The following is an 8,502-nucleotide window of genomic DNA, read 5'->3' on the forward strand; positions in this document are numbered from 1 at the left end:
ACAAACACAATTATATCCTAATTAGGACTAACAAGACGTGCTTTGGAACAAATTAGCAAAAAAGCTAGAGGTAATTATATTTTATTAGATATTAGATAAACACCATTATATCCTAATAAGAGTAAACAAGACGTACTTTGGAACAAAATAGACAAAAAACTAGAAGTAATTATATTTTATTAGATATTAAACAAACGGAATTATACCCTAATAAGAGCTAACAAGATGTACTTTGCAACAAATAAGACAAAAACAAGAGGTTAAATATTTTATTAGACATTAAACAAACACCAACAAATCCCTTGTTGCCTGGATGGCTCATTCTCTGGAGTCCCATTTGAAGGTAGTAATACATAGCGACCCTTAGTCAACCTAAACTAGATCTTATTAGAGGCTAATTAGGTATAAATTACAGCAAAACCGTGCTCTAAATTAAAGTGTGCACCATTCCGCCTTATTCAACCTGAACGAGATCTTATTAGAGGCTAATTAGGTAGAAATTACAGCAAAACTGTACTGTACACTGAAGTGTATTATTCAAAGTTTTTACAACAACCAATAAAAATTTCTGGGGAAGGGTTACACAGGAAGGTACAACACCCCTTGACGCAGGGGCTCCAGGGATGAAGAGCTCATGTTGCCCCCCGTCCTCTTCTTGCTGTAGCATGTTTTAGGTGTTCAGCTGCATGTCTTCGGACATTATCTGTTCCCTCTTTAAATGACTTAAGGACGGCGTCTGTAAAAGTTGGAAGGCAAAAAGCGTTAGCAATGCATAAGTAATCTGTAAGCCATGCACTTGAGCACACTGTGTGCATAAATATATAGCTCCATTTGCTGCATAACAAAGCTAGAGAAACTACATTATATTACCTCAGTCAAATACACATCTTGAAAAGTGCTACAACCAGCAAAAGAATCAAACATCTAAGATACTTCGTATGTCAGGGTATTTCTTCGCTACATCCCTACTATTTTCACTGGCCCAGCCGCTAAAAAAATGAAAATAACTTTTTTTTTAAGTTAAGTTTTATTAATTTATTGATTTCATCTCACATTAATTTCATTGAAATGAATTCACATCAATTGTACACATTTCAGATAATAACAGATAACTAACAGACTAATTATAATTTATCAGAGAAGAGAATTTTGGACTGTTGAAGCTGAAATATACATAGTGTGCCTGTATAAAAAGCAGGCTATATTAATTTTTCAGATATTTGCTTTCTAATTATCATCATCACCCTATTATCATCATCATCATCATCATCATCATCATCATTTTCATTATCTATATTACTCTTATTCTTATTACAACAACATTTTGCATCTTCTCTTATTCATTAATGTAACTAAGTAGGCATTCTGGGCTTGTATGATCTGTGTTTTTCGGTGTACGACACTTGAGAATTATTTTGAAGAAACATTTTATTCGTAAGGATTGTTAATAAGTTAATATTCATGTTCAGTTAATGTGGTAAATATTTTGTTAAAAGAAGACTGCATTTCATTTCAGTATTTGAGTCTGAGGTAATTCAATTTCAATTTTCAATTTTATTTATAAAGCCCAATATCACAAATCACAATTTGCCTCACAGGGCTTTACAGCATACGACATCCCTCTGTCCTTAAGACCCTCACAGCGGATAAGGAAAAACTCCCCAAAAAAAACCCCTTTAACGGGGGAAAAAAAAACGGTAGAAACCTCAGGAAGAGCAACTGAGGAGGGATCCCTCTTCCAGGACGGACAGACGTGCAATAGATGTCGTACAGAACAGATCAGCATAATAAATTAACAGTAATCCATATGACACAATGAGACAGAGAGAGAGAGAGAGAGAGAGAGAGAGGGAGAGAGAGAGAGAGAGATGCAGGTAATGACAGTAGCTTACAACAACATTAATGAAAGTAATAATATTATAGTTATAGTTCTGGCTACTGTGGTACAATATGTTGAAAGTATGTATTAATATCAGACAGCATACTTGTGTGACAATAGTCATATGTGTATAATAACAGTAGAAGTATGACTAATGACTAATGATGGCAGCAGCAGCAGGAGGCATCTGGCAGGACCACGGCAGCAGCACAACCACACACGTCACACTGTCCAGGCACCGCTGCGGTATGAGTTATTCTGAGAGACAGTGGAGCACAAAGGCTCCGGAGAAGAAGCCGAGTTAGTGACATCCAGAATGGCCGAGTTAGCAAGATGCAGTAATAGGATGAGAGTGAGAGAGAGAGAGAGAGAGAGAGAGGGAGAGAGAGGGAGCCCGGTGTATTATAGGGGGTCCTCCGGCAGACTAGGCCTAAGTCAGCCTAACTAGGGGCTGGTACAGGGCAAGCCTGAGCCAGCCCTAACTATAAGCTTTATCAAAGAGGAAAGTCTTAAGTCTAGTCTTAAATGTGGAGACGGTGTCTGCCTCCCGGACCGTAACAGGAAGATGATTCCACAGGAGAGGAGCCTGATAGCTGAAGGCTCTGGCTCCTGATCTGCTTTTGGAGACTTTAGGGACCACGAGTAACCCTGCGTTCTCAGAGCGCAGTGTTCTGGTGGGATAATATGGCACTATGAGCTCACTAAGATATGATGGAGCTTGACCATTTAGAGCTTTATAAGTTAACAGTAGGATTTTAAATTCAATTCTGGATTTTACAGGGAGCCAGTGCAGAGAAGCTAAAACAGGAGAAATATGATCTCGTTTCTTAGTTCCTGTTAGTACACGAGCTGCTGCATTCTGAATTAGCTGGAGAGTTTTTAAGGACTTACTAGAGCTACCTGATAATAGAGAGTTACAGTAATCCAGCCTTGAGGTAACAAAAGCGTGGACCAATTTTTCTGCATCTTTTCGGGTCAGGATAGGCCTAATTTTCGCAATATTACGCAGATGAAAAAATGCAGTCCGTGAGGTTTGCTTTAAATGAGAATTAAAAGACAAATCTTGATCAAATATTACTCCGAGGTTTCTTACGGTAGTGCTAGAGGCCAGAGCAATGCCATCTGGAGAAACTATGTCATCAGATAAAGAGTCTCTGAGTTGTTTGGGGCCAAGAACAATAACTTCAGTTTTGTCTGAATTTAACATCAGGAAATTGGTGCTCATCCAATTTTTTATGTCTTTAAGGCAGTTATGGAGTTTAGTTAATTGATTACTTTCTTCTGGCTTCATCGATAAATACAACTGTGTATCATCCGCATAACAATGGAAATTTATAGAGTGATTTCTAATGATGTTACCTAAAGGAAGCATATATAGAGTAAATAGGATTGGTCCGAGCACAGAACCTTGCGGAACTCCAAAACAAACTTTGGTACGTAAGGATGATTCATTACGAACGTCAACAAATTGAAAACGATCAGATAAATAAGATTTAAACCAGCTTAGTGCTGAACCTTTTAGGCCAATTAAGTGATCCAGTCTCTGCAGTAGAATTTGATGGTCAATTGTGTCAAACGCCGCACTAAGATCTAATAAAACAAGAACAGAGACGAGTCCTTTGTCTGAAGCAATCAGAAGGTCATTTGTAATTTTAACTAGAGCTGTCTCAGTGCTATGATGCACTCTAAATCCTGACTGAAATTCCTCAAATAAATTATTATCCTGGAGAAAATCACACAGCTGGTCTGCAACTACTTTCTCAAGGATCTTTGACATAAAGGGAAGATTAGATATTGGTCTATAGTTGGCTAACACCTCTGGATCCAGGGTGGGCTTTTTTAGGAGAGGTTTAATTACAGCTACCTTAAAAGACTGTGGTACATAGCCTGTTAATAGGGATATATTGATCATATCTAATATATGAGTGTTAACTAAAGGAAAGACCTCCTTAAGTAGCCTAGTTGGGATGGGGTCTAAGAGACACGTTGATGATTTAGATGAAGAAATCACTGCGGTCAATTCTTGAAGAGAAATTGGGGAGAAGCAATCTAAATATATATTAGATTCTACAGCTGTGTTTGAGGTTAGATAGGTAGGCCTACCATCTGAGGGCAGGAGGTCATGAATTTTGCCTCTAATAGTTAGAATTTTGTCATTAAAAAAGCTCATAAAATCATTACTGCTAAGGGCTAAAGGAATACAAGGCTCAATAGAGCTTTGACTCTCAGTCAGCCTGGCTACAGTGCTGAAAAGAAACCTGGGGTTGTTCTTGTTTTCTTCTATTAATGCTGAGTAATAGTTTGCTCTGGCATTGCGGAGGCCCCTCTTATAAGTTTTGAGACTGTCTGTCCAGATTAAACGAGATTCTTCCAGTTTGGTTAATCGCCAATTCCTTTCAAATTTTCGCGATATTTGTTTTAACCTACGGGTTTGAGAGTTATACCAAGGAGCAAACTTTCTTTGCTTTGTTAACTTCTTTTTAAGAGGAGCTACAGAGTCGAGCGTTGTTCGCAGCGAGCCTACGGCGCTATCAACAAAATGATCAATTTGGGAGAGGTTAAAGTCGGCACGGGAAACCTCTGTTACTGAAGGTATTGGTATTGAATTTAACGACGAAGTAATCTTTTCCTTAAATTTTGTGACAGCACTATCTGATAAACATCTAGTATAGTAACTGTTGCTGAGTGGCGTGTAATCGAGTAAAAAGAAATCAAAAGTAATCAGATAATGATCTGATAGGAAGGGATTCTGTGGAAAGACTTTTAGGTTATCAATTTCAATTCCATACGTCAGAACTAGATCGAGGGTATGGTTAAAACAGTGAGTGGGTTCATGTACACCCTGACTGAAGCCAATGGAGTCTATTAATGAGATAAACGCGGTAGCCAGGGAGTCATTATCAACGTCGACATGAATGTTAAAATCGCCTACAATAATAACTTTATCTGATTTAAGAACTAAACTGGATAAAAACTCTGAGAATTCAGATACAAATTCAGAATACGGGCCAGGAGCACGGTACACTATAACATATAAAAGTGGCTGCGAGGTTTTCCAGGTCGGATGTAAAACACTAAGAACGAGGCTTTCAAATGAATTATAATCTAGTTTAGGTTTAGGGCTGATTAACAGACTAGAGTTAAAAATGGCTGCAACTCCCCCTCCTCGGCCGCTGCCTCGAGGAATGTGGGTATTATTATGACTGGGAGGAGTGGACTCATTTAGACTAACATATTCATCTTGACACAGCCAGGTTTCAGTGAGACTGAGTAAATCAATATGATTATCTGATATTAATTCGTTTACTAACACTGCTTTAGACGATAGAGACCTGATATTTAACAGTCCGCATTTAATTCTCCTGTTTTGTCTTTCTGTCACAGAAGAGGTTTTAATTTTTATGAGGTTGTTATGCACAACTCCTCTTTGTTTAATTTTAGATTTAAATAATTTAGGTGGTCGGGGGACAGACACCGTTTGTATAAAACTATGAAAACTATGGCTGGGTAACTGAACTAGAAGCTCAGAGAGGCGTTTAGGACTGCAACTCTCTGTCCTGGTCTCAACTCTGGGTTGTCAGGGATTTAAATTACTAATAAAATTTGCCAGGTTCCTAGAAATGAGAGCAGCTCCATCCAAAGTGGGGTGAATGCCGTCTCTCCTAATAAGACCAGGTTTTCCCCAGAAAGTTTGCCAATTATTAACAAAACCCACATCGTTTGCTGGACACCACCTGGACAGCCAGCGGTTAAATGATGACATGCGGCTAAACATGTCATCAGTGGTCAGATTTGGGAGGGGTCCAGAGAAAACTACGGAGTCCGACATCGTTTTTGCATATTCACACACCGAGGCAATATTAATTTTAGTGACCTCCGATTGGCGTAACCGGGTGTCATTGCCGCCGACGTGAATAACAATCTTACTGAATCTACGTTTAGCTTTAGCCAGCAGTTTTAAATTTGATTCAATGTCGCCCGCTCTGGCCCCAGGGATACATTTGACTATGGCCGCTGGTGTTGCTAACTTCACGTTCCTCAGAATAGAGCTGCCAATAACCAGAGTTTTATCCTCAGCGGGTGTGTCGCTGAGTGGGGAAAAGCGGTTGGAAACGTGAACAGGCTGGTGGTGAGCCGTGGGCTTCTGCTTGGAGCTGTGCTTCTGGCGAACCGTAACCCAACCTCCCGGCTGAACGGGAGTTACCGGAGGACAGTTAGCTGAGGCTAAGGCTATGCTATGTGGCTCCGCACCGGCTACAGGGGGCTGGCTAACTACCGCAGCTACTGAATGGTTTTCCATGGTGCGGAGCCGCGCTTCTAATTCACTAAGCCTCGCCTCCAACGCAGCAAATAAGCTACACTTATTACAATTACCACTGTCGCTAAAGGAGGCAGAGGCATAACTGAACATTTGGCACACCGGGCAAGAAATAGCAGGAGAAGGAGAAGCCATGGCTAAGCTAAAGTAGCTAACAAGGCTAAGAGCGTGCAAACAACAGCTAAGAGATTAGCGAGAAAGTCGTAGAAAGAAGGAGAGCTATAAGTGCTTAAACAGAACCAGTGTGGGTTATGACTTGAAGTAGACGTTAAAGCAGCGTTAAAGCAACTGAGGTGAGAAAGCAGGCTAGCAGAATTCACCATAGAGCAGTACAGAGACACTGTCACAGAAACACCGGAAATGACACAACTTGCTTACCGCAATACGTCAGCACGTCAATACCACAGAGGGATATGCTACAGACAGGAGAAAACCAATCAGTACACAAGTTTATTTCCAAGTAAAATGCCGTTGTATTAAAAGGGACTTCACTACCCAGAATGCTCGGGGAGAGGCACGTATCACGTGATGACATCAGTTAGCTTCTGTGTTAGTAGCCAAGCTGAAATAAAGTAAAAAAAAAGACAAGCTGTGTACCTCTCGTTTGCATGAGCTCACGTGTCCGTGGCTTTTGTCATTCACCAAAGATGAGGTTTGATTTTAAGTAGTCACGCTACATGGTGTGCTGATGCTTCGAAGCGTGTGTCGAGTAATCCAGGAAGAGTTTCCGCGATGCGTGTATAGAGTGCTGAAGTCACGCCCCTTCCGGTGAAGCTCATGGGACCTTAGATCAGAAAAAATATGAATGGCAGTGAATGAGGAGAGAAATATTATCTTTTGATCCCATTTGAGTTGTGACATGAAATCCAAATATGTCGTTAATGAATTTAAAACATAAATTTTAAGGCCAAGAAAGTCATACTTTGTGGTAAAACTGTTATGATATAAGCTTTTGAAAAAAACATAATTAGAAAAACTACACAGGAGGCGGTCGCGTATGTGACGTCATAGTTTTCGCTCGTTTCCTGCAGCTTGGAGTGACTGCAGCCTGGCACAAAACACACAGGCATCTTCAATCATAAATCGATTAATCATAAAACAGTGGAATTTCAGCAGGGAGGCCAAGCTGCAGGAAGCGAGCGAAAGCTACGACGTCACATACGCGATCTCCTCCTGTGTACTCTTGAGTCTTTCTAATTAAAAAGCTTATAGCTCAACAGTTTTACTACAAAGTATGACTTTCTTGACCTTAAAATTTATGTTTTAAATTCATTAACAACATATTTAGATTTCATGTCATAACTCAAACGGGAACAAAAGATAATATTGCTCTCCCCATTCACTGCCATTCATATTTTTTCCGATCTAAGGTCCCATGAGCTCTACCGGAAGGGGCGTGACTTCAGCACTCTATCGAGGCTTGTACTATGGGCTTGTAGCATTTCAGACGAGTGACGTCATTGATGACGTCCGAAGCCTCGCTGCCCGGCTGTACCATGTGACTGGTTCGGGAAGCGGTTCAGACCTTGGTGTGAGGTTTGCACAGAAGTGACACAGAACACGAATATTACCCCTTCTGCCATTATTATATTTAACATAATTAATTCGCACAATTCATGGAAAACTAGCCCAAATTCTCTCCACCCGGCTTTAACTCTGGCACAAAGCATCAAATGGCAACAAATATCTTTAGTAGTGAACACGGTCCCTTTACAAATAATAGTAATAAGGAGCCTGTTACCGTTACCTCAATCCGTTGCTTTGCATCCTCCGACAGATCTGGTGGCCTACGCCGAACAGCTCTGTCATTTCCTTCACTTTGAAACCATTTAATAAATAGTTTTCTATGGCCTCGAAAGGGATGTTGATGGCTGGTCGTCCTCGTCCCCTTTTAGGCTCCACAGCATCCAGTCGTTCCAGGACTGAAGAGAGGTTAGCTAAGGCAACCTCATTAATGTCTGAATCTGTGACGGCAGAGTATGCAGCCAAGCTCTCTATGACCTGCTCAACTCGGTCATGGGCATCAGACTCAGATATAATTTTAGAATCCACCTGGGCAGCTAATTCTAACAGTGTTTGCACAATCTCAGGGAGCGCCATGATCTGTGATGCGTCCATATATCAAATGTGCACACCGCCCCCTACCGTATTGGATGGGTAGCACGGTCAGCATGGAGCTGAAGAAGAGTGGCTACTGACGTCACTCTCCTGCGCCGCTCAGATAATTATGGGCACTATTTTGTGGGGCAGACCACTAAAACGAAATAGCAATGTCCTCTTTGTTTTCTTTTTGATTATGGCATAA

General features: G+C 40.7%; 1 long non-coding RNA gene across 1 annotated transcript; it reads right to left on the minus strand.

The window, feature by feature from the left end:
- Positions 1-255: 255 nt before the first annotated feature.
- On the minus strand, positions 256-6,889 carry LOC144458398 (uncharacterized). Its single transcript, XR_013487890.1, has 2 exons — positions 6,576-6,889; positions 256-736 (listed from the first exon to the last, which is right to left on the minus strand). It is a non-coding gene; the product is annotated as an uncharacterized LOC144458398 (long non-coding RNA).
- Between the last annotated feature and the right edge of the window lie 1,613 nt (positions 6,890-8,502).

This window comes from Epinephelus lanceolatus, chromosome 17, assembly GCF_041903045.1.
Source record: "Epinephelus lanceolatus isolate andai-2023 chromosome 17, ASM4190304v1, whole genome shotgun sequence".
NCBI classification, from domain to species: domain Eukaryota; kingdom Metazoa; phylum Chordata; class Actinopteri; order Perciformes; family Serranidae; genus Epinephelus; species Epinephelus lanceolatus.